Source organism: Saccopteryx leptura, chromosome 5 (genome assembly GCF_036850995.1).
Source record: "Saccopteryx leptura isolate mSacLep1 chromosome 5, mSacLep1_pri_phased_curated, whole genome shotgun sequence".
In the NCBI taxonomy this organism is placed as follows: domain Eukaryota; kingdom Metazoa; phylum Chordata; class Mammalia; order Chiroptera; family Emballonuridae; genus Saccopteryx; species Saccopteryx leptura.
Window position 1 is genome coordinate 39,373,960 of NC_089507.1, and position 25,356 is coordinate 39,399,315.

General features: G+C 39.0%; 1 protein-coding gene across 2 annotated transcripts in view; it reads right to left on the bottom strand.

Annotated features, from left to right (window-relative positions):
* NMU (neuromedin U) overlaps positions 1 to 21,780 on the bottom strand; it is a 172,330-nt gene extending 150,550 nt beyond the window's left edge. For both annotated transcript variants that reach the window (XM_066385775.1, XM_066385774.1), the window contains exon 1: positions 21,627 to 21,780. The gene's annotated coding sequence lies outside the window, so the exon portion shown is untranslated. The remainder of the gene's footprint in view (positions 1 to 21,626) is intronic.
* Positions 21,781 to 25,356: the final 3,576 nt, after the last annotated feature.

Below are 25,356 nucleotides of genomic sequence, written 5' to 3' on the forward strand. Positions count from 1 at the left end.
CAAAATTATAACAACTTTTTATGCTTATAATATTGAAAAAGATGTAGCAATATGGAATCAAGGTGAAATTGTCTTATTGAAGGGACAGTGACACAAGTATAACAAGCTCTCTTCGCCTGAGATGGGACACCTATCTTATCCAGCCCTTGGACATCAGCACTCCTGGTTCTCAGGCCCTCAGAGCTGGACCAGGCCTTACACTATCAGATCCTCAATTCTCGGGCCTTTGGACTTCGATGGGAATTTACACCATCTATCCCCCTGGTTCTCAGCCCTTTGGACTTGGACTGAATTATGCCGGTGGTTTTCCTGGGTGTCCAGCTTCCAGACATAGTGGGACTTCTCAGTCTTCATAATATCATGAGTCAGTTCCTAAGGAAAATCTCCTCTAACATATATCTGTATATATCCTATTGGTTCTGTTTCCCTGGAGAAACCTATAATGATTATGGCTGAGAAATACCAGTTCTATGGTCTCTGAGCCTCTTCTGTGTAAGTGAAAAATCAATGGCTCTGTTTGATCTGCACACAGTTGAGGGAGCACAGCAGAGTGAACATGGCACTACATTCAGGATTCTACTCCCATTTCTGCCACTAACTAGCTGTGTCAAGATGAGCAATTCAGTTAACTGCCCTGGTTCTCCATTCACTAAGGTGTAAAGGAAGGCTCTACCTAACACTAAGTCACTGATCCTGGGGAAGATCTTGATGTCCACAAAGGGTCATAAGGTTGTAGAGTGCTTCCTAAGTGCTTCTAGCACTAGAACATTTCGCCAGTCACAGGCTGGCCAGCGCCTTAACCAATCATCAATCTATCAAGAAATTTTTGACCCACCAATAATGATCCATAATTAACAAAGGGAATGCCGTGGAAAAATAAGCTTTGATTCTTACTGAAAATTGCTAGGAATACATCTCTCTCCTTTGCCTTTCTCATTGGATTTGTACAAATAAAATATCTTGAATGCATCTCTTAATTTGTTAGCCCCACAGCCAGTGCCTTGGTCCAGAGTGGGGTCATCAATTTCCCCCCACCCTGTTCTCCAATTCCATGTTGTCCTTTCTCTGCTAACACAGCTACCTACATGAACATTTAGATAGATGACTCATCACACTAGTCATCTATCTAAATGCTATTCTGATTCATCTTGCTCCTACTTAAAAACCCTCAATGAACTCAACTACTTGTAGAATTAAAGTCCAGACTCCTTAGCATTACTTTCAATACCATATCTGACCTCAACTGACATTTTAAAAATAAACACCAGCATCTGTTCTCATCTCCCAAGACCTCTACACATAGGGACTTTTGGATCCAAGGATTTCCAAATCCAATCTGCCCTCAACTAAATATATAAATAAAGCAAGTTTTATTCCTACACACAAGCTGCATTCTTATTCTAAATCTTATCCCTTTTGCATAAAGTCTTTTGCAAACATAGACTTTCTTTAAAGAATCAAAAAGATTTCCTTGATTCAGTAACTGTTTTGGTACATTTTATTTTAAATAGCACCCTGCCTCCAATGCTACATGGTTTGAAATCATTCATTTAACTGGTCAATCATTCATATAACAATCACTTATGAATCTTGTGGGTCCTATATGTTGACAAACTATAAATCAGAAGGTATGTTGGCTCTACACTGCTAAGGAAAAAAAATTTTTTTCTAAGCATTTCAATTACTGAAATATTTAATAATACTTAAGGACAATGAATGCTATAGTATACTGTTATTTTAATACAATGACACATAACTTTAAAAAGATTTTAAAGTTTTTATTAAAAAGATTTTTAATGAAATAAGAAGAGACTGAGAAATTAAGACAATATTTACCCCTATGAAGTCACCTTCTTCAAACTCACTTAAGATTTCAGAGTTGGTATTTTTGCTCATGCTTGTATTGCTTGACATGACCTTTAAATGTCCAGCAAGAATCAAGTAGCATTCAAGTGGTACATGTCCTTGTCTTAGAAGCATGCTTTCAGCTTCAAATCTGGGAAGAAAGAATATTAAAAACATTTCTTGCCCTGGCCGGTTGGCTCAGCGGTAGAGCATCGGCCTGGCGTGCAGGGGACCCGGGTTCGATTCCCGGCCAGGGCACATAGGAGAAGCGCCCATTTGCTTCTCCACCCCCCACCCCCTCCTTCCTCTCTGTCTCTCTCTTCCCCTCCCGCAGCCAAGGCTCCATTGGAGCAAAGATGGCCCGGGCGCTGGGGATGGCTCCTTGGCCTCTGCCCCAGGCTCTAGAGTGGCTCTGGTCACGGCAGAGAGACGCCCCGGAGGGGCAGAGCATCGCCCCCTGGTGGACAGAGCGTCGCCCCTGGTGGGCGTGCCGGGTGGATCCCGGTCGGGCGCATGCGGGAGTCTGACTGTCTCTCCCCGTTTCCAGCTTCAAAAAAAACAAAAACAAAAAAAAAAAACATTTCTTCTGCAAAATGGAAAGTTTAAAGTCATTGGTGACAGACAAAATTCTGTCATCTTCATCTGTAAAGAATTTTACCTTTTGTAAAAGGCCAATTATATTCTTCAGGTATGACCTTGAAAGGTAAGGACTGTAGCCAGCTTGTCCACTGCTATAGCATCGGTGCCTAGAATGGTGCTTGGCTCAGAAACTAGGCACTCAATGAACATATACTGAGTAGATATATGAATAGGAAGAAGGAAGTGTTGCATAATCACAGAACAGAACATCTCCATACAAATAAATTCCTTAGATGAGCCCTGCTATTTCACAAAATACAGGCATTTTTTAAAACGCTACTGCTGAATTCACAATATAAGGCAAGATTTTTGGATTTCTGAGAGACAAATTTGTTGATTTGCATTCCTCTTATCAAGACTTTTTAAAAGTATAGTAAGTCCTCACTTAACATTGTCAAAAAGGTCTTGGAACTGCAGCAAAACAACTTTTAACAAAACCACTTTTACCAAAAGCTAATAGATATTAACAAGAGTTAAGTTCCTATGGCACCTCATCAATGTTATTTGAAGAATTGCTATATTATATTCACAATCAGTTTTGTAAACCTGCTACTTTCCCCTATTTATAGGTATTTATGGATAGCGTGTCTACCCCAAATTTACAGAGAAAACTCAACCCTGAAGTAATGCATGGTAAACTCAATGAACAGAAAAAAATCACCTCTGGCATTTGATAAAAGTTCAAGATTCCTTTGTATCTTGGAAACCTGATTTGGTAGATCTGGGGTGGAGCCTTGGCATTTGTATTCTTAAAAGGATCTCCAGGTTATTTTTTTTTCCCCCAGGTTATTTTTATAAGAACCACACTGAAGCCTGACTAAGCAGTGGCGCAGTAGATAGGGCATCGGCCTGGGATGCTGAGGACCCAGGTTAGAAACCCAAAGGTTGCCGGCTTGAGCAAGGGCTCACCAGCTTGAGTGTGAGGTCGCAGGCTTGAGCATGGGATCACAGACATGATCCCATGGTCACTGGCTTGAGCCCAAAGGTCGTTGACTGGAATCCCAAGGTCGCTGTCTTAAGCCCAAGGTTGCTGGCTTGGTCGAGTCACTGGCTTGGCTGGAGTCCCCCAGTCAAAGCACATATGAGAAAGAGAAAGCAATCAATGAACAACTAAGGAGACAAAGAAGCCACAACCAAGAATTGATGCTTTCATCTCTCCCTTCCTGTCTGTTTGTCCCTATCTGTTCCTGCCCCACTCTCGCTTAAAAACAAAACAAAACAAAAAAGAACCACACTGAGAAACACTATATTTCAGGCTATGACTAAACATTGTTTGTTTTATTTTTCTTATATGAATAATTTTTGTGAAGACTGGAATAGGACATAGCCTATGAAATATTGGGAAGTCTGAATAATTTTAGAGTTTCAGTTAATAATTATACTACCCAGAACTCATTCTTCCTAGAATAATAGCAGTTATAATGTCTATATTCTAAATTAGGGCAGGTGTCACTTGAGAATGTTAGTGAAGAAGATGACAGTATTATATATTAAAGATGCTCCCCTCCCTGTGTTACCAGTGAGAGGGCCTGACTTCCAGCACCTGGTATGCTATGAATTAATTAAATCATCTTGAGAAAATCACTTAACTTCCACTTCCAATTCTTTATTTATAAAGTGGGAATAAACCTTACATACTGCATACTTCATAATAATGTTTTAGAAAAAATAGATAGGCTATATTTAAATTACTCAAAACGAAGATATTTTATAAATAAAGTATTAGGATTTTGCTCTGCTTCAAAAAGTTTGACAGTGTGAAGGAGACTTAGAAGCAGCGCAACTTCCACCCAAATAACTATACAAATAAATTAGTCTGCCATAGTTTCACTGATGTTCCTATGACAGAAGACATGAAACTCTTGAGTCAGAGACTTTATGAGTTGCAGCGAAAGGAATAACAAGTATCAGCATGGTTGCACCAGTACCCAAGTCCCACAGGCAATATGGAGGGCCCGGTGGAGCCCGCATGCACAGTGGGGTGAGTCATGACGAGGAATCTGAGCTTAGGGAATACACTGCTCTTACAATGAGCAGTAAGCAGCCTGTTTGTCTGAAAGGCGACTGGATACAGTGCAGGAACTGCAATGCATGATCTTTTCAGGATTTCTAGCTGCACGTACAATCCTGAGAAATGGCCAGGGTAAGGGAACAGTCACAGCTTTGGGATTTGGGTACATTCAGCAAGACATGTAGGAATGCAAAAGGCCCTTCACAGACTATATCTCAAAATACTGGGCCTATTAATGCAAATGAATAAACTTTAAAATAAAGTTCTATGATTATGTAAAGAATTATAATTCTAGTTCCAAAGGAAGAATATGCAAAAAGGAAATTTAACAATACTGCCTCTGGGAAGAAAATCACAGATTAAAATGTGATGATTTCTGACTTTCCACTATTTATAGTAACAGATACCAATTTCTCAAAACCACTACTTTAACTCTGTAGACTCAAGAAATAATTAAAAACTGCTGAAGTGCCTGACTAGGCAGTAGTGCAGTGGATAGAAGTGTCAACCTGGACATTGAGGACCCTGGATCAAAGCCCTGAGGTCACTGGCTTGAGCCTGGGATCATAGGCATGACCCCATGGCCACTGGCTTGAGTAAGGGCTCACTGGCTCAGCTGGAGCCCCCTGGTCAACGCACGCACGTATGAGAAAGCAATCAATGAACAACTAAAGTGCCGCAACTACCAATTGATGCTTCTCATCTCTCCCCCTTCCTGTCGGTCTATCCTGTCTGCCCCCAACACCCATTCACTAAAAAAAAAGAAAAAAAATTTTGCTGAAGTAGCTGCCACATCATAGAAATATCATCAAGATAATGGTTGGTATCCACGAATTAAGAATAGGAGAATAGTCAATAGAACCACCAGTAGGGAATCAGAGAATAAGGCCAATAATAAGTATGTGATGGGAAAAGGAAGGAAGAGAAGCATGAGGAATGGAGAACTTACAGAGAAGAGATGGATGACAGGTGCTATAATGGACAAGAGTCTAGTATTCAAGACTCGTTCAGATTTAATGCATCGCAGAAAGAGCAGGATGATTCTGTTTTCTCTTCTTCATATTGTAGAAGTGGATGGGGGCCAGTCATTCGCAGCCAGGTTTTGAAGTGCACCATTTGGCTGCCAGATGCCCATTATACTAATTGGATCACCAGCCTCCTCTATAACTCATTGAGATAAGGATTCCGGGGCTACCCATTTCTTTTACAGCATTAAAATTTAAGAATATCACCCATACAATAAACCATAAAATATTCACATGAACCTGTACTCTACTTTTGTATTAAATTGCACACTTGAGTGATGAAGGAATGCCAATACTAAATAGGCTTCTCCTGCTGAAACATTTAATTTTATGCTTCCGGAGCACTTGAAGCTCTTGTGAATATTTAAAGTTTGATTAAAATCATCTTCCTTAAGAATTATTTTCTTTTTAAGCCTATAGATACAACTGCTCCAACCTAACACATGTAGAAATCAGAGTATTTCTTTTAAGAATAGAAAAAGTAAGATTTAATACCATCACATTCAGACATTAAAATGTATATTGAACTCTACGAAGAGCTTCTGAACGTTATCAATTACTATAGACACACTGATTCTTTTTGGTTTTTATTCTCCATATAAAAGCGTGTTATGGATTCAGGCAACAGATTCCATCATGATTGGTTTAAGAAAGAATGTGTTCTGGAATTGTGCAGTGAAAACTGTAATAACTTTGTTAACCAGTGTCACTCCAATAAATTCAATTTAAAAAAGCAGAAACAAAAGGATTTACTATGAGTATTAAAAAGCTTATAGAATCTGTGGAAGGGTTAGTGAAATAGTTTCCAGGCCAAACTACCAGGAATAACTCTTGTGAAGGTACTGGGCAGACCCCAGAACCACACTGTCTCCATCGCAGTCTGGAAATGGGGCCACCATATCTGAAAAAAAAATCATACAGTCATTGCCAATACCTATACCAGCAAAATGGATGGTCCATGTCCTACCTTTTCTCTCCAATATATTAACTTTACCTCAAATGTCATGAAGAGATATCTGTCTGAATCTAAATCATATACCTATATCCTAAAAGAAAGGGGAGACAGAAAAAGGTAGGTGTTTGTACTGTTGTTTTGTTTTGCTTGTATTCTCATTAAGATGGTAGGGTTTACATTATGGGGTACCATAAAAATATAAACTTTATTCAAAAGTCCATGGGCAAACCCTGGCTGCAAATGTCAACTTCAAACCTTTATCATAAAATTCAGGGTATTTTACCTAATACATTTTGCATGTCTTCCTCTTTCTAGATAAATAAGTCCAATAACTTTTTTCTTATTTTGAAATTTTGCTTAGAATAAGCCTTGATCTTCATCCTATTTTCAATTCTAGTTTCCTTCAGGTTGATTTCAAAATTCATCATTCTACTACAGAGTTCAAAGTACAAATATCCCAAACTATTTCATATATCTTCTGGTCAACATTCAATTTGTAACATGTTTTTGTCTTTGAGTTTGGTTAAACTTGAGTCACCATCTACTTTTCTTAGGGAACTGCCAAGCCCCAATGGGATATTTTTGTATCACTTACTCTTGATAGATTGCAGTCTGGCAAAGTTGAAGTTGTATTTCATTTGGCAAACTGTGAAATGACCTATTCTTCTTTAGATGTAGTTGAATCTTTAAAAGAAAAAATAAATGAAAGAACAGCTTAGGAAAAGGCTAACAGAAAATGATTGGGTTGCTCTGTTACTAGCTCAGACCTGTTCAACATCTCTGATAACCAAAACAAGAGTAGATTTTTTATATGTTCTCCAAACTCCAGTCATTTCTTATGTGGTAGATGTTGATAATTAGAATATCCATATCTGTGCCTGACCTGTGGTGGTGCAGTAGATAAAGTGTGGACCTGGAATGCTGAGGTTGCTGGTTCAAAACCCAAGGCTTGCCTGGTCAAGGCACATATGCTGAGGCCCCTGGTTTGAAACCTCGCCTTTCTCTCTCTCTTTCTCTATAAAAATCAATAAATAAAATCTTAAAAATATATATCTGTATCTGGATTCATGATAATGTGATATGATCCTAATACAGCAAAAGTTTCCCTATGGCAGCGATACAATGAGGAGACAATCTTTCCCAGCATTCATGAAGTTCCATGGTGTCAGTTGCCCACCTCTGTGAAGATGTTGTTAAGGAAGAACCTAGCTTGTCCAGCAAAACATTTAGTAAAAACCAAGGACATAAAAATAAAATCCAAGAGTCCTTCATTGAAAGACATTAGAGGTAAGATGGTGTATCCAGGAGTCCTTCATTGAAAGACATTAGAAGTAAGATGGTGTATCCAGGAGTCCTTCATTGAAAGACATTAGAAGTAAGATGGTGTATCCAGGAGTCCTTCATTGAAAGACATTAGAGGTAAGATGTTCAAACGTGACGTTTTTTTCCCCCCAAGTATTTGGTTTTGCTATGCATTAATATTGTATCTCCTTGGTATCTTTCTGTAATGTTACTACTAAATCTTTGAAATGTTTGTATTTTTAAAGGATCTAAAAACAAAGGTATGCTTACAAGCCCTACCTCATACCATAGACAAAGATGAACTCAAAATGGATTGATGATCTAAATATAAGACCTTAAAACTATTAAACCAGAAAACAAAGGATTAAACCTTCATCACCTTGGATCTGGTAATGGATTCTTAGATAGGATGCCAAAAGCACAAGCAGTGAAAGAAAAAATAAATCGGACTTTATTAAACCTAAAAACTTTTTGCATTAGAGGAGAGTATCAGGGAAGATAAAAGACTAGTTATAGCATGGGAGAAAATATTTGTAAATCATATATTTACAAGGGTTTAATAGCCAGAATATACAATGAAAGCCTACAACTCCAAAACAAGAAGGCAGACAAAACGATTAAAAAATGGGCAGAGGGCCTGACCTGTGGTGGCGCAGTGGTTAAAGTGTCAACCTGGAAACGCTGAGGTTGCCGGTTCGGAACCCTGGGCTTGCCTGGTCAAGGCACCTGTGAGAGTTGATGCTTCCTGCTCCTCCCCCTTCTCTCTCTCTCTCTCTCTTCTCTCTCCATAATGAATAAATAAAATCTTTTAAAAAAATGGGCAGAGGACTTGAATAGACATTTCTCCAAGGAAGATAGAGAAATGGCTAATAAGTACATGAAAAGATGCTTAACTTCTTTACTTCTTTGGGAAATGCAAAGCAAAACCACAATAGATACCACTTCATACCCTCGGGTGTTGCTGGTGCAGTTTGGCAGTTACTCAAAAAGTTATAGAATTATCATACTGCCCAGCAATCCCCATCCTAGGTAACCTCTTCCCAGAATCCCAGTTCCGACAACCGCTTTCTTTCTCTATAGTGCTGCCTTCCACAATATCATATAAATATAATGGTATAATACACTGCTTTTCATTTCTGACTTAGCAAAATGCATTGAGAGTCATCTTGTCTCCTGGGCATGAGCAGTTTGTACCTTTCTATTGCCTATTTGTATATATTTCATTGTACGGCTGTATCAATTTTCCTATCTGTTCACTTATAAGAATACACTTATAAGAATCATCTTTAAATTTTCCTTTTCATTACTAAAAACAAATTTTAATTCCACTTCATTCCTAAATGAGTATAGTTTTGTGTTAATTTTTATTTTAATTCTTTGAAGTTTGCTGTTTGTGATGTACAGATTTAATTTACTATATATAAGAAGGCTTGACTAAATAAAAGGCCTCATTTTCTGAACTGCTAGATGAGTTTTCTGCAATGGCTACTAAATTTAAAAGCTTGAAACTTAAGGGTGCTTAAAACCTTCAGTAATAGTTTCTACATGTCATGAGCATAATTTCTAATAAATTTTATGCCATTATAACCATTTCTAAGTGTACAGTAGATTGGCATTAATTATATTCACACTATTGTGCACCCATCACCACCATCTATTTCCAAATCTTTTCTATCACCCATATATAAACTCTGACCATTAATTAATAATTTTCTCTACCCCCTTCCACCAGCCCCTGTCAACCACTGTTCTGTACTCTGCCTCTGTGAGTTTGACTATTTTATATATCTAATATAAATGGAATCATGAAGTATTTGTTATGTAACTGGCTTACTTCATTTAATATAACATCTTCAAGGTTCATCTGTACTGTTTCATGTATCAAAAATTCATTCCTTTTGAAGGCTGTTGTTTTGTTTTGTTTTTTATAATAGTCCTAACAGGTGTAAGTTGATTTTTTTTGTGGCTTTGATCTGCAGTTCCCTGACAATTAGTTACCTTAAGCATCTTTTCATATATCTCTTGGCTATTTGTATATCTTCTTTGGAGAAATGTCTAGTCAGTTTCTTTGCCCATTTTTAAGTTTAGTTATGTGGGTTTGGCTATTTAGCTGTAGCAGTTTCTTATATATAAATATTTGTATATCAATTCTTATCAGATAAATGGTTTGCAAATATTTTCTCTCATTCCACATGTTGTCTTTTTATTTTGTTGATTGTTTTATTTGCTGTGCTGAAGCTTTTTAGTTTGATGTAGTCCCTTGTCTATTTTTGCTTTTGTTGCCTGTGGTTTTGGTGTCATATCCATGAAACAATTGCCAAGATCAATGTTGTTATGGAATACATCCCATTTACAATAGCATCAAAAAGAATAAAATACAAATAAACAACTAAGGAGGTAAAAAGCTATACACTGAAAACTATCAAACATTGATGAAAGAAATTAAAGGAGATATAAACAAATGGGAAGATATCTCATGTTCATGGACTGAGAGACTTAACATTGTTAAAGTGTCTGTGCTACTAAAGCATTTCACAGAGTTAATGCAATCGTTATCAAAATCCTAACGGCATTCTTTAGAGAAACAGAAAAAAACATGCCTGACCAGGTGGTGGTACAGTGGATAGAACATCTCACTGGGATGCAGAGGACCCAGATTCAAAACTCTGAAGTTGCTGGCTTGAGCATGGGCTCATGCAGCTTGAGTATGGGGTCGCTGGATTGAGTGTAGGATCATGTCCATGGTTGCTGGTTTGAGCCCAAAGGTCACTGGCTTGAAGCCCAAGGTCACTGGCTTGAGCAAGGGGTCACTCGCTGGAGTTCCCCCTCCCCCTGTCAAGATACATATGAGAAAGCAATCAATGAACAACTAAGGAGACTAAGGAGCTGCAACAAAGAATTGATGCTTCTCATCTCTCCCTTTCTGTCTGTCTGTCCCTATCTCCCTCTCTCTCTCTCTCTCTCTCTCTCTGTCACAAAAAAAAGAAAAAAGAAAAAAGAACTCTAAAATTTGTGTGAAATCACAAAGGATCCAGGATAGCCAAAACAATCCTGAGAAAATAAAAGAAAAAAGCTGGAGGCACCATGCCTCCTGATTTGAAAATATATTACAAAGCTACAGTAATGACAGTATGGCATTGGTATAAAGACAGACACATACATCAGTGCAACAGAATAGAGAGCCCAGAGATAAATTTACACATATGCAGTCAACTGATCTTCAACAAGGGTGCCAAGAATTCATAGTGGGGAATGACAGTCTCAACAAATAGTATTGGGGAAACTGGATAGCCACATGCAAAAGAATGAAACTGGACCCTTATCTTACACCACACACGAAAATCAATTCAGAAATGAATTACACACTTACGTGTAAGACCTGAAACTGTAAAATGCCTAGAAGGAAAAGTGTAGAGGGACAGTTTCATGCTATTGGTCTTGGCAATGATTTGAAACAGTAAGGTTAAAGACAAAACATTGCCTTCAAGTTAGTAAATACGTATCTCACAGGGTCAGGTTAACAATTCTGAAACTACTTCACATATATATTAGAGTTTAACAAATAATATATTGTAGATAATGACAGCCAGGTTTGTGGGAGAAAGAAGCTACAAATAAACAAAGGGGGAATGCTAGAATAAAGCCTATCGTATGGACTGGAGTTGGAGATGTCAGTATGAACTAATGATTAATATATATACAGATGGATACAAAAATGAAAATATATACATGGATTAGTATACATACAAACATTTACTGATTCTATGCACTAAGAAGGTATATTAATAATGATTCTCAAGTTGCAATAAAAACAATTATAGGCCAGATTTTGGTTTCTAAATCACATTCTAATCTTTTTCTGTAATAAAAAGCTCCATGCTTCTCAAAGAAATGGCTGATTCTTGGGCTAGGGTAAGAAAGAGACCAGATAAACTTGGAGCATCTTACAATGCCAGGATGTAAGTTAGAGCTAAACAAAAAAATTAAAAAAAAAAAAAAAGATGTGATTTTGTTAAAAGAACACAGGCACCAACTCTTAAAGAGTTCCTGCTGGCTAGAGTTGGAAAATTTGAGCAATATAATGAACAATGATAGTAATTAACTATAACTCAAATAATAAAATAAATATCTATAAGTCAGTAAATATCCATGAGACTATACTAATAGAATGGGTCTCAATCCCAGATGACTGAAGCCAAAACAGCAACAAACAAATAAGCAGTAACCAGTTATTACTGTTTACCTGTGCATTTCGAATGTCCAAGTTGCCCAAACTAATACCTCTCAAAAGTTTGGCTGAGGAAGTTGTATGATTGTTTCTCTGAGTTGGCCCTATTTCAGCACACCCAATGGCAGACCCTGGCGAGGATTCCAGAGAATGAGCCTTCAGTTCAATCCCTTTCTCCCTTAGGCTACTGCATCATGGATCTAGGTTAGCATTAGGGAGTGGTCTGACCGTTGGGGAAAGCTGAGGCGAGGCGAAGCAAATGGAAGTGGGTGGTAATTGGCACTTTGCAGAAAGATTGATGAAGCATAAAGAACTTAGTTTTCCACCCAGTGCTTTCTCTTAACCTAAAATGCATATTTCATTGAAATAAGCATCTACCTCTAAGACAATGAAGAAAAAATTCTCTGGCTAACAGTAATTTTATTCCCTGAAATGACCATTGTTCCTATCTGATTAGACACAAAACTATTCATCCCTTCCAGTCTCTTTTGACAAAATCCAGAACAGGGATTTCTAATCTGTCACCTCTAGAACTCCTTGAAGAAATAAAAGGGGGCCTGGGTGTAGGAAGGGATTTTTGAACTTTTAATATTTGAAAAGTCTAATGAGATCATTAATTTACCTGGAATAATGTCACTCAGAATAATGTATAACTTATCTGCTTCAGCTGGAATCACATTAGCTCAGCATAAACAAAAGTGTTGATTGATAGTAACATATATCTTTAATTTTAGAAATCAAGAAGATAAATTAACTATTAATAAATTACTTTAGTTAGAAGGCAAAGACCTTTCAAACATGGGATTCCAGAGGAGGCAATGGGGCTAGGACCCAATGTGCTACTTACTGCATAAAATACCAAGCCCTTAGCTCTTGACTCTGAAAGTCACCCCCTCCCCCATCAGAACCTCAGCCTGCACACCCAGTACTTCTTCTGACCCTGGAATACCTTCTCTGGTATAAATCCCAAGTGCTTGGTAATTTAATGCCATTTTCATTGCCTTATGTATATATGCCTAATGCTTCATAGAATGCATATGATTCATAAAGAGTTGAATAAACATAGTGTCTACTTTTATACCTTCTGGAACATTGTCCTCTACTTAAAATAGGTTCTATAAGAAAGATAAATGTAACTTAAATTTATTTATATCATTTTTTCCAACTTGTAAATTTACTGTTGAGGACTGTCTGGATCCACACAAGAATTTCAGCTTATAGTAACAAGAACTTATATGGCTATGATATTTAAAATATAGGTAGATTCGAGATAGTATCCCAGGCACAAAAAACATTGACTTTTAGAAATGTCTGATGCCAAAGATAATGACTACTTGTAATACAACACTTTATTTTTTAGGATACTCTGAAATGCTTTATATCTTAAAATGTTTAAAAATCAATACCTCTTTTTACTTTATAGCTGGTATACAAAAAATTCTTTAGAGGCTAAAAAACAAATGTGCATCCAATTTACCTAGTACTACATTAAAATTTTAACAGAAGCAGAGAAGGTTCTCCTAATCTCTTAGGGATAGAAATCCATATCTACATAATGAGTTGCTAAAGTTCATTCAAAGATCAGTAAATTAAAATTATGAAAAACATTTTAATAGGCTTAAATAAATTGATTTACATTCAAAATCAATTACTTGTCTCAAATATATACCTTAAACAAATACAACACATAGTAGGAACTGAATGATTAGTATTTCTTTAATCAACATATGAAATAAATGAAAGAACAGCTTCAGTAGACACACACATAAAAATATATAAATATTCCAGCCTGACCAGGTGGTGGCACAATGGATAGAGCCTGGGATGTGGAGGACCCAGGCTTGAAACCCCAAGGTCACCAGCTTGAGCGTGGGTTCACCAGCTCGAGTGCTGGGTTACCAGCTTGAGTGTGGGATCATAGACATGATCCCATGGTTGCTGGCTTGAACCCAAAGGTCGCTGGCTTGAAGCCCAAGGTGACTGGGGTGAGCCTGAGGTTGCTGGCTTGAAAAGGGGTCACTGGCTCAGCTGGAGCCCCCTAGTCAAGGCACATATGAGCATGCAATCAAAGAACAACTAAAGTGCCATAACCACGAGTTAATACTTCTCATCTCTCTCCTTATCTCTCTGTCTCACTTGATATATATATACATACACATGTGTGTGTGTATATATTCCAGTCATCTTTACTTAATCCCTTTTTTTTCTAAAACCCTAAAATTAAAATAAATATTGAAGAGTAGAAATATAATAAAATAATTTGGCATAATGTTTTATAGTGTTAACCTGTATTTGCTTTAAATAATAGATGAAAAGCATAATTGATTAGAATAATCATGTTTTAGAAAAAAAATTTTATTTATTTACCTCTCTGATATTTTCTTGGCTTCTTTGCTTAGGTTGAATAGACAACGTTTTCAGCTTTTCAAAATCTTTGCTCAGTAAAACAAAGTATGTATACTTATATTGACTGCATCCTACCTGTCCCCATTGACACAATTTCTTCTAAAAAATTGGACAGGATTTATAGCCTGGGGAATATTCAGTGTTATGTTTATGTAATATTGACTTTTAACTTTACACATTAACTCTGTTGAAATTACTTGCAGAAACAGATTTACTTAAAACAATTGAAACACCAAGTATAGAATTCACTTGTCATAGTATAGATAGACATGTTTGATTATAACTAAGACAATAAGACCATTGTAGCAAGTTGAGAGTTTGTGTGGTAAAAAGCTATTTCTTCAGTTAATGGGTATGAGTAACCCCATGAATATCGTTCAATTTCATGTCAACCCAGTTGAATGGCGATCACATTCACCAGACTCATTGAACGTAAACAAGAGTGTCAACAGTAGTTGTCTCCTTTTTACCTAGGGAATTAAGTTTCAAAATAGTGTTACTCACTGAGGGCAATGCTATAAAGTGAAATATAAAGTGAAATACAACTAAGTTGAATTTATCTCAATACAGTATCTTTCTTTAACTTTTTATTCCAGGTGTCAGGCTTTAACATAAAAAAGTATACCTCCATTCTATATCTTGATATCAATTTACTCTTCACATCCCATAACTGATGATAAGAATCTAAATATAGATCCAAAATACTCCTGACTTATTCTGATAACTTGTTTGATCCTAATAATAATTTATTGAGCCTTTAGTATGCATAAGACAGTATCCCAGGCACTTTACATGTATTAATTCATGAAAGCAATTTATACTTATTGACTTCCTATATAAGGAAGAAACTCTCCTGGCTACTTAAAATGCCTATGAATGATACAGGAATATGCTGACTTTATTCTGCTGGGTTTTAGCAGCTATTTAAAAAGAATGAATGCCATCACTACCATACTTTACCAACGCGATATAGTAGAGATGATGCAACATATAATCCTTAAGTCAAGGAACTTGACTGCCCTCTTCCCCTGCCTACATTGAGGACCGCACTGTATGTACAGTGTGAAGCAAATTAACACTCCCATCATGGCTAGCCCTGTTCTATTGGAATCTAGTAACATGATTCAAAACAGCTCATGAAAAATGAACTTGTACCCAATTTAACCCTATAATCTACTCAAATGACAAGAAAAAAATTATCAGTGATACAATTAACATACAGCAATTTAATTGTACCAAATATTTCTTTAAAAAAGGAAAGTGAGCCCTGGCCGGTTGGCTCAGCGGTAGAGCGTCGGCCTAGCGTGCGGAGGACCCGGGTTCGATTCCCGGCCAGGGCACACAGGAGAAGCACCCATTTGCTTCTCCACCCCTCCGCTGCGCTTTCCTCTCTGTCTCTCTCTTCCCCTCCCGCAGCCAAGGCTCCATTGGAGCAAAGATGGCCCGGGCGCTGGGGATGGCTCCTCGGCCTCTGCCCCAGGCGCTAGAGTGGCTCTGGTCGCAATATGGCGACGCCCAGGATGGGCAGAGCATCGCCCCCTGGTGGGCAGAGCGCCGCCCCATGGTGGGCGTGCCGGGTGGATCCCGGTCGGGCGCATGCGGGAGTCTGTCTGACTGTCTCTCCCTGTTTCCAGCTTCAGAAAAATGAAAAAAAATAAAAATAAAAATAAAAAAATAAAAAAAAATAAAAAGGAAAGTGAGTGTTTGCTTTGGCAGCACATATACTAAAAAAAGGAAAGTGAATTGTTTTACTTCAAGTCAATATCCTCCCCAAATATATAACTCTATTAAGCATAATAAACTTTAATTTTCAGAATTTACTCTGTGATGGCATATCTATGAATAAGCTCAAGTTATTTTTAATATTAAATCCTATAATTTCAAAGTGATCTACAAAACATATACCATTACCAAAAGAGCTAATACATTCATATGCATATAAAGAATGGAAGAAAATACCCCAAAATGTTACAACTGATTATCTGATCATGGAGATGGAATTTTTAGGCATTTTAATTTTCTTCTTTATCACTTTTCTATAATTTCCAAATTTCCTACATTTAACCTGTATTACTTTTATTTTATTTCAAGTTTTAAAGGATACAATTTTTTGATTATGAAAAAAACGTATTTACATTTAAAAGTGGAAATCCATTGAAATTCTACCAACCATAATCACTGATATATTTTGAGACACTTAATCTCTATCTCTGTCTTTCCTCATATGTGTTTGTATATGTGTTTATATACACATATGTGTACACATGTAGAAACATACAACTTTACAAAAATAAAATTACACTATTATGTTTAGTGACCTGATTTTTTTTCTTTGATAATATACTATTTACTTCCTTTCACTTGTACATCATTTTTAATAGGTTCATCATACTCTGTCACATATTTCATAATAGATATTTAGCCCAATTCCCTCAGTACTCAGTGTAGATATCACTTCCTCCAAGAAACTTTCACTGCCTCCCTAATCCTGGGTTCAGCTACCCTCATATGTGCTTCAACGACAGTCTATACCAGGGGTCCCCAAACTTTTTACACAGGGGGTCAGTTCACTGTCCCTCAGACCATTGGAGGGCCGGACTATAAAAAAACCTATGAACAAATTCCTATGCACACTGCACATATCTTATTTTAAAGTTAAAAAAACAAAACGGGAACAAATACAATATTTAAAATAAAGAACAAGTAAATTTAAATCAACAAACTGACCAATATTTCAATGGGAACTATGCTCCTCTCACTGACCACCAATGAAAGAGGTGCCCTTCCAGAAGTGCGGCGGGGGCCGGATAAATGGCCTCAGGGGGCCGCATGTGGCCTGCGGGCCGTAGTTTGGGGACCCCTTGTCTATACCATCAGGATCTCACTAAACAAATATTTAGTTGACTGTCTTCTTTCCTAGACTCTAAGCTATATGAGGGCAGGAAACCAACTAAATCTGATTAACTGTTATAACCCTGTAACTACTACAGTGCTCAGCAACACCAAATAAATAGTTGTTGAAATATAAATTGTTTCCTTTCTTTAAATTATAAACAATAAGGTAAACATTCTTGCACAAGCAAACTTTGCATTTATCCAATCATTCTCATGGGGTAAATTTTAAAAACTGGAATTGCAGAGACAAAGGCATGCACATTTTGAATTTTAATATATATTGTCAAATTACCCTCCAAAATTCCTGTAGAAATCTACATTCCCACCATCAATGGATGGATGAAAGTGTTCATTTTCCCATATCCTTGCAACACTGAGTATCATCACCCATTTTTAAAACCTTTTCCCAAAATATTATTATTATTCATCACTTTATAATTTAAAAAGATATTACACATTTAGCCAATCTTAAAACTAGGTAGCTATTAATTAAGATGCAGACAAAAATACTAACCAAGTTGTATTTAGAATAACTACTCATTCCCAATAATAGTTCATTAGCTGAATGATTCTTTATGCTCAAGTAAAATAGTGCCCATTCTTTTGCTTGACTCTTTTCAATGTACATCAAAGAGAGATAAAAATATAGAAACATGAAAGTATTTATTTGATAGAGAAAATGTGCAAAAAATAAGATAATATGGAAATAAATTAGCTGGAGTAAAACATACAGAAGTTAACATGCAATTTAGTATCTGGGGAAAATCTAAGGTATAGATTCAAAATACAAGTGAAATTTGCAACTGACTGTGGACGTAGTTATATTTTGCTCTGAAAAATGAAGTTGGAAAATGTTTTGTCTTGATGATCTAGAATTGCATTTCCTGAAGCCTATTATTACTGTCCATAGAATTGCCTACTAGTACTCCAAACTAAGTGTAAAAATAACACTCATATTATTCCTCTTCTCCCTACAGAACACTTAGTTTTAACGTTTGATCCTGGCCGTGATGTTCTATCTAGATCTGTACCATCCAATAGTACATAGAGCTACTATAAACTGAGTATGCTGTAAGTGTAAAATACCCACTGCATTTCAGAGACTACAATGAAAACAGAATGTAAAACATCTCACTAATAATTTTATATAAATTATTTATTGAAATGATATTTTGGAGATATTGAGTTGAAAATATTAAAAATAATTTTACCTGTTTCTCCCCATCTCAACCTTTTTAATGTGTCTACTAGAAATTTTTTTAATTATTGATGTGGCTCACATATATTTCTGTTGGACAGCAATGAGAAGAGCTAGATTATCAAGTTAACTATCAGCAATTGTGCCCTAAGAATCCTCCAAGAGCAAAGGGGAAGAGCAAAGAAATGAGAGGGGAAATGAGTTAGGGAATCCTGTGAACTGGGTTCGGCCTGGACTTTTGAGGAGTCAATGAAGGAGATTTCCAAGCATGGGAGACAGTGTAGAAGCTGAGCAGGACCATAAATCAAAGAGGAGAAAACTGTTCTAAACACCAGATTATCTTGAATGATGGTTCTCACTGTGTTATCACTCCATTGCTTTTGCCAGAACCTTAAAAAATGCCTCTGAACATTCTAACCATGTCTGAGCTGCACTATAAGATAGCAACTTGAGCTAAAGGGTTAAAATGAGGAGGTGTGACTTCCATAGCCAGGAGAGACCAATAAGAAAACCAAGGGGATGCTGAACTTGATGGACAGAAGTGGGCTGCCCCACCCACCAGAAGTCTCCCTTTCCCATGTCAGTCGTGGTGTTCTGGATGATGGTGGTGAGTTTTGTTTGTATGTTTTTATTTTGGTTGTGAATTTTAAGGATGGCATCACTCCCTCAGGGCGTCCTTTAACCTGTAACAAAACTCCACACTGCCTCAAGTCCAAATGTTGCCTGAATTGCCACATGCTCTGGAATCTCTGCCTTGGATACCAAAGTTCTCCTCAGAGTCCAGCTGTGTATCCATCTCCGTTCCCATGAGCAGATGGCAGCCTGGCCCCAATAATTTCAACTCCTCTCATGGTCTTACTCATGGAAATCCCCAAGTGCATTGAGCTCAAGCATGCTCAACGCTGGGTGACTGCAGCTCATCATCTCTAAAGTCTTTTTCAACCTTATGTTACTATAACATAACAGGTGCAACAAAGGGGCTGAGGAAACTTTTAGGAGTGATGGATATTTTCAGAATTTTTATTGTAGTGATGGTTTACAGCAGGGGTCTCCAAACTTTTTACACAGGGGGCCAGTTCACTGTCCCTCAGACCATTGGAGGGCTGCCAAATACAGTGGTCCTCTCACTGACCACCAATGAAAGACGTGTCCCTTCCAGAAGTGCAGTGGGGGCTGGATAAATGGCCTCAGGGGGCCACATTGAGGCCCGTGGGCCGTAGTTTGGGGACACCTGGTTTACAGGAATACATATATACTATATCAACTTATCAAAATGTACACTTTTGCTATATCAGTTATACCTCCATAAAGCTTTTTAAAACAGTATATGCATACCTCATTTTATTGCTCTTCACTTTGTTCCATTTTGCAGATGTGTTTTTTTACCTGTTGAAGGCAAGACCTGCCCCACTGGCTTTATTTCAATACTTCCTTTATTGCAGAGGCCTGGAACTGAACTTGGAATAGGTTGGAGCTATGCCTGTATTAACATGTATCCTTCTCATAATCAGTTTCATCAATCAAGAAATCAATGAACAAATACTTATCACTCACTCTGGCTAACTTCCTCCCTGCCAGAAATTGAGTTTCTTGGCCAAACAGCACTTCAGAAAAGTCATTCTATCATATCCAGGACACAAATAATGCAGTATTTTAGCAGCATAACTTCCATATATATTTCATTGTGTCGATCAGAAGAAAAAGTCATCTGATATATGTTTGAATGTAGTGCATTGTTTGTCTTTCCATAGAAAGAAATGATCTCTAGTGAATAAAGAATAAAGTTCGGAAAACGTCACAGCCCGATATAGCAGAGTAGGTATCTTGGGTTGTGTTTTGTAGAAGCAGAGACTGAGATGAAGATGCCTGAGCGATTTAAGGCTCTCACGTGAAAGCTGTAAGGAAATAAGGGAAGCAGGACAAGGAAAAGGGAGAAGCAAGGCAAAAATGGGGGTCCAGCTGCAGCCCACCCCTCTAAGGTTGGGCAGAACCCCCATTTCAGTGATCCTTTAGCCACAAACCACACCTGAGTGTCCTTGGGTGTAAACTTCTGGGCATTTTCTGACAAGACACCTTCCACCAGCAAGGACAATTCTTGAGAGAATCTGCAGCTGTGAGCTGTTGGCAGCCTATACTCACAGCAGCTGAGAATGGGGGCACCTGCCTACCTGAAAACATCTTTCCGTTTCCTCGCCTGTAAGGTGGTACTAATGACAGCAGCTAGTTCATATGCTTGTCAAAACTAAATGTATTAAAGCATCCAGAATAGCACTTTACATTAAACAGTATGTAATTAGAATCACACATAGCATATAGTAAATGCTCGTTAAATACTACATATTTTATTGTGTCCTCAGAGGTCCCATACCAGGTGTCTCATTGTCCAAGCGCTATCCAGATGCCCTACACAGCTGGACACCCAGGAGCGAGGTGTTTGCCCCAGCATTAATTAAGAGTAACCTAAAGATTCCACATCTAGGTGACTGCCTAGATAGGTACATATCTTTCTCATATGGCATTTCCCCCAAGTTCACAATCAGGCAAAGTCAAGCTTTTCTGTGTTTCTCTGCATTAGCTGTGGGAGACCCTCAACAGATGGATTATTCATCTAGCTCCTGGTCAGAAAAACAAAACCAAAAATAAAGCCCCTCCCTCTTCTATGCTGCGTGGCCCCAACCATGAAACCAGAGCCTTCCTGAAGCAACAGTGCCCAGTGACAACCCATACTCGGAGCAAAACTTAAATCAAAGTCCTAGGGTCCAACTCTCTGATTTTTGCATTCTCCAGAGGCAAACATGGAATATGTAGACTTTTCCTCCGGTTGTCGCCTAGTTCTGGAAAACAAATTGACAAACTGTCACAGGTGACTAAAGAGGCGCGGGGTAGGATGGGTCAGTGGAGACCAGACTCGGTTCCCAGGAGAAGTAAGGGAGTGATTTTCCTGCTCAAGGAATGACAGCAAATTCGAGGAGGGAACAGGCCTCGCTGAGACGGCGGGTTCACCTTGGGTCCCGCCTAGGGAGCTGCATGGTGCGGCTGCTATCGGAACCTGCACTCCGAAGGCAGTACCGGCGGAAGCGGCGGCCCTGGCCGCGGCGGGTCCGCGCCCGGGTGACTGTTACCTTTTCAGGAGCAGGGTCAGTCCGCACACGTGCGCCACGATCCCCGCGGCCCGCGGAAGCTTCTCCTTCGCCCCCGCCCGGCGCGGCGCGGAGGAGCCCGGGGCTTGGGACGGAGGAGCCCGCGGCTTGGGACGGAGGAGCCCGCGGCTTGGGCCGGGGGCCATGACCACCCGAACGCAGTCTCGGGACTCCCCGTCGGGGCACCAAGTACTCTGCTCTCTCCGCGGAGGCGGTTGAAGGGCGGGGTCCGAGGAGGACACGCCTCTGGCTCAGCCTCTCGGACTCCGCGAGCCTCTGCGTCCCCCGGAACGTCCCCACCTAGCAGGGAGTGGGAGCTGGGGAGGGGGCGCAAGCTTGGCAGCGTAGCTGGAAGGGCCAGAGGCGTGCGTGGAGGTGCCTTTATATTGAACTTTATATTGAAACTAATTTACTTTATATTGAAACTAATAAACTTAAGTTGTGGAGGTAGATGTAACATGTACATTCGTTCTTAAAATAATGAATAACACTAAAATAAATCTAGTGGGGCGTGAGAGAGACCCTCATGTAGCAACCTGTAGAGATGTGCCTTTGCGTGCAAGTTTCGGAGACGCTGTTAGGTACTGGGATGCTTCTTAATAAAGACCAGTTACCGCCCGGGCCCCCGCTGAGCTCTGGATCCAGGAGGCGTCCTAATCTGCGCAGAGCGCGCAACCCATCAGGATCCAAGGTGGGAAGAGGACCGCGGACCCTCTCCCTAAAGTCCTTTACCAAGAAAGCATATCACTTGCATGTGGGTGGGCCTCATGGAGAAAACTGAAAGAAGGTGAGATAAAAAGCCCTAAGTAGAACTTTAAGGAGCTGGCTGGTGAAAGCCAACAGCTCTACTTTGCTGCTAGAATAAACAGTACTTTCGGCTCAAAGGGCCCTGGAAGTTCTTATGCTAGGCTGATTTTCAAGTTACAGATGTTTTGGGTGGGGAAACAACAATAGCTCTGTTTACTTTGTTTCCTGAGAAAGGTAGCTAAATACGCGTTCCTTATTTTTAAGTACTTACAATGTTATCAAGCAAAGGCCACTCATTGAACTGGACCTCAGTTTTCTCAGGTTCCTTCTCTTAGAAAGTCTTTCAAAATAGAATTGTGCCAGAAATATATGGAATCACAATGGCAATATGCACAGTTGGCAGAAAATACAAATGTAGAAGGAGATTGCCTTTTTATGTTTTCTTGGAGGGAAAAGATGCACAGTTGTCCCAGTGGAACCCAAGCTCTATGTGGATCAGGCTTCCCTGATTCGACTTCTCCGAGCAGTGGGACACTCCTGCTTATCAGCAGGGCTGGCAGCCTCTTTGAGACTACTCTTGAGGTGGCTATGAGGATTTTACCTATCGGTGTCAATACTAACAGCCACTGGAGGAAAGACACAAGACCGACACACAAGTTAGTTGCAAGAATCACACAGGCAAGCCTGATCTGTGGTGGCACAGTGGATAAAGCGCCGACCTGGAAATGCTGAGGTCGCTGGTTTGAAACCCTGGGCTTGCCTGGTCAAGGCACATATGGGAATTGATGCTTCCAGCTCCTCCCTCCTCCCCTTCTCTCTCTCTGTCTCTCCTCTCCTCTCTAAAATGAATAAATTAAAAAAATAGAAAAAAAAAGAATCACACAGGCAATTTATTACTCACAAATCCTTTTGGCATGCCTGGGTACAGTTTAAGGGGGCCTCGTCTGTGTGCTCCTTTCAGTTGTCTTTGGTCAGAGCTCAGAGCAGTGTGGAGACAGTCCACGTTCATGTTGGAGTCTGGGGACTACCTCAGCAGGGTGCCCCTCAGCTTTAGTACCTTTTCTGGCCAATGCCTTCTAACAGGTGTCAATCTACAGGATTATCACCTCAACCTACCTTCTAACAGGTGTCAGTCTACAACATTATCTTCTCAATCCACCTTCTAACAGGTGTCAATTTACAGGATTGTCACCTCAAACCACCTTTTTGGGAGTTCCTTGCAGGGAGCCCTTTTTATGTTAATCTACTGAAAAGTCACATCAAGCCACTTTTAAGGTGTTCCTAGGGAAGCTTCTTGTTTATGTTAAGTTACAGAGTTATGACATCAAGCCACTTCTTATCTATGTATAACTTCACACACACACACTAACTGGGCTCCCCAGAGAAGGGCACATTTCTCCTCCCCTTCCTTCCCGGTCAGGTGCAGCCCTGCTCACTAAGCTTTTGACGTCTTTTCGTATACTTCCAAAGGATTCTCTGCTTTCATGGTGAGACAGCCCAAGTCCCGGCTCAAAAGTCAGAGTCTGTTTATCATATTTGTACACACTATATTAATTCCTATCAAGATGGCATAACTTTATTTAAGTTCCTTAACTGACTTTAATATTATATCTTAATTACTTTTATATATCTTCCATATTTTTTATATTTCTTTATATTTAATTACTATAACATTATATTACTACAACAACAGTTTAAAGGTTTATGAAGAGTCAGGTTCTTTCGGAAGACCCTCGAATGTGAAGGGCCCTAGGAGAGAAATAGTGAGGCAGAAAAATCTACATTCTCCTGTATTCTTTCTTTACTACTCACACAAAACACTTCTTCACTATTGGTCACCAAATGTATGGAGGGTTTTTTCCCCACACCAAACAATGCCCTGTGACATCAACTGGTTGTCCTACAATTTAACTCAATTCTGACACTATCTGTCTGAAGTGTATCTGTGCTATCAGAATTTTATGGAAGCTTCCTCACATAGGTACCACCAAGTATTGACACCACTGTTAGCTTCTTCCTGCTGTCTGGAGAAGTGGGGGACAGACCCGAAAATTCAAAGCCTGTAGTTATGGTTTTGTCTTTCTAGTGATCAGAACTCTGCTCAGAGTTGCCTCAATATAACAGAAGCTGCTTCTAGTTCTCTTATGTCTTGAGAATTTATAAGGGTCTAGGAGCCCTGTGTCAGGAACCAATGGCAGGGATCAACATATAGATTTCCTATTATCTCACACACAAATTCTAGCCTATATGATTTGGGTTGCATCTGACCCACTAAATACTACATTGCCTTTATTAAAGAATTTCTAAGTGTTTTATCATCCCCAAGGTAAAGAATTAAATATTTAATTTGTAGTTTTATGTTGTGCCATATTAGTCCCTGAAAATGTTAGAAACAGTATGTTTTGTCAGGCAAGATTATTTGAGTTTTCCCACATGCTCTTACCCATGGAAAACCATAGATCAGTCAACTGATCTTTGACAAAGGAGCAAACTTTTTCACCTACTTAATTTTTCCGTAATAAAAATATAAACTTCATTCTCTTCTTTTGCCATGACAGGAGTATACATTGTTTAGAACAGGGGTCCCCAAACTACGGCCCGCGGGCCACATGCGGCCCCCTGAGGCCATTTATCCGGCCCCCACTGCACTTCTGGAAGGGCACCTCTTTCATTGGTGGTCAGTTAGAGGAGCATAGTTCCCATTGAAATATTGGTCAGTTTGTTGATTTAAATTTACTTGTTCTTTATTTTAAATATTGTATTTGTTCCCGTTTTGTTTTTTTACTTTAAAATAAGATATGTGCAGTGTGCATAGGAATTTGTTCATAGTTTTTTTTATAGTCCGGCCCTCCAACGGTCTGAGGGACAGTGAACTGACCCCCTGTGTAAAAAGTTTGGGGACCCCTGGTTTAGAATGTACAGTGTTGTCAAGTGTATATGAACTACACAGCTCCTAAAAGTGCTT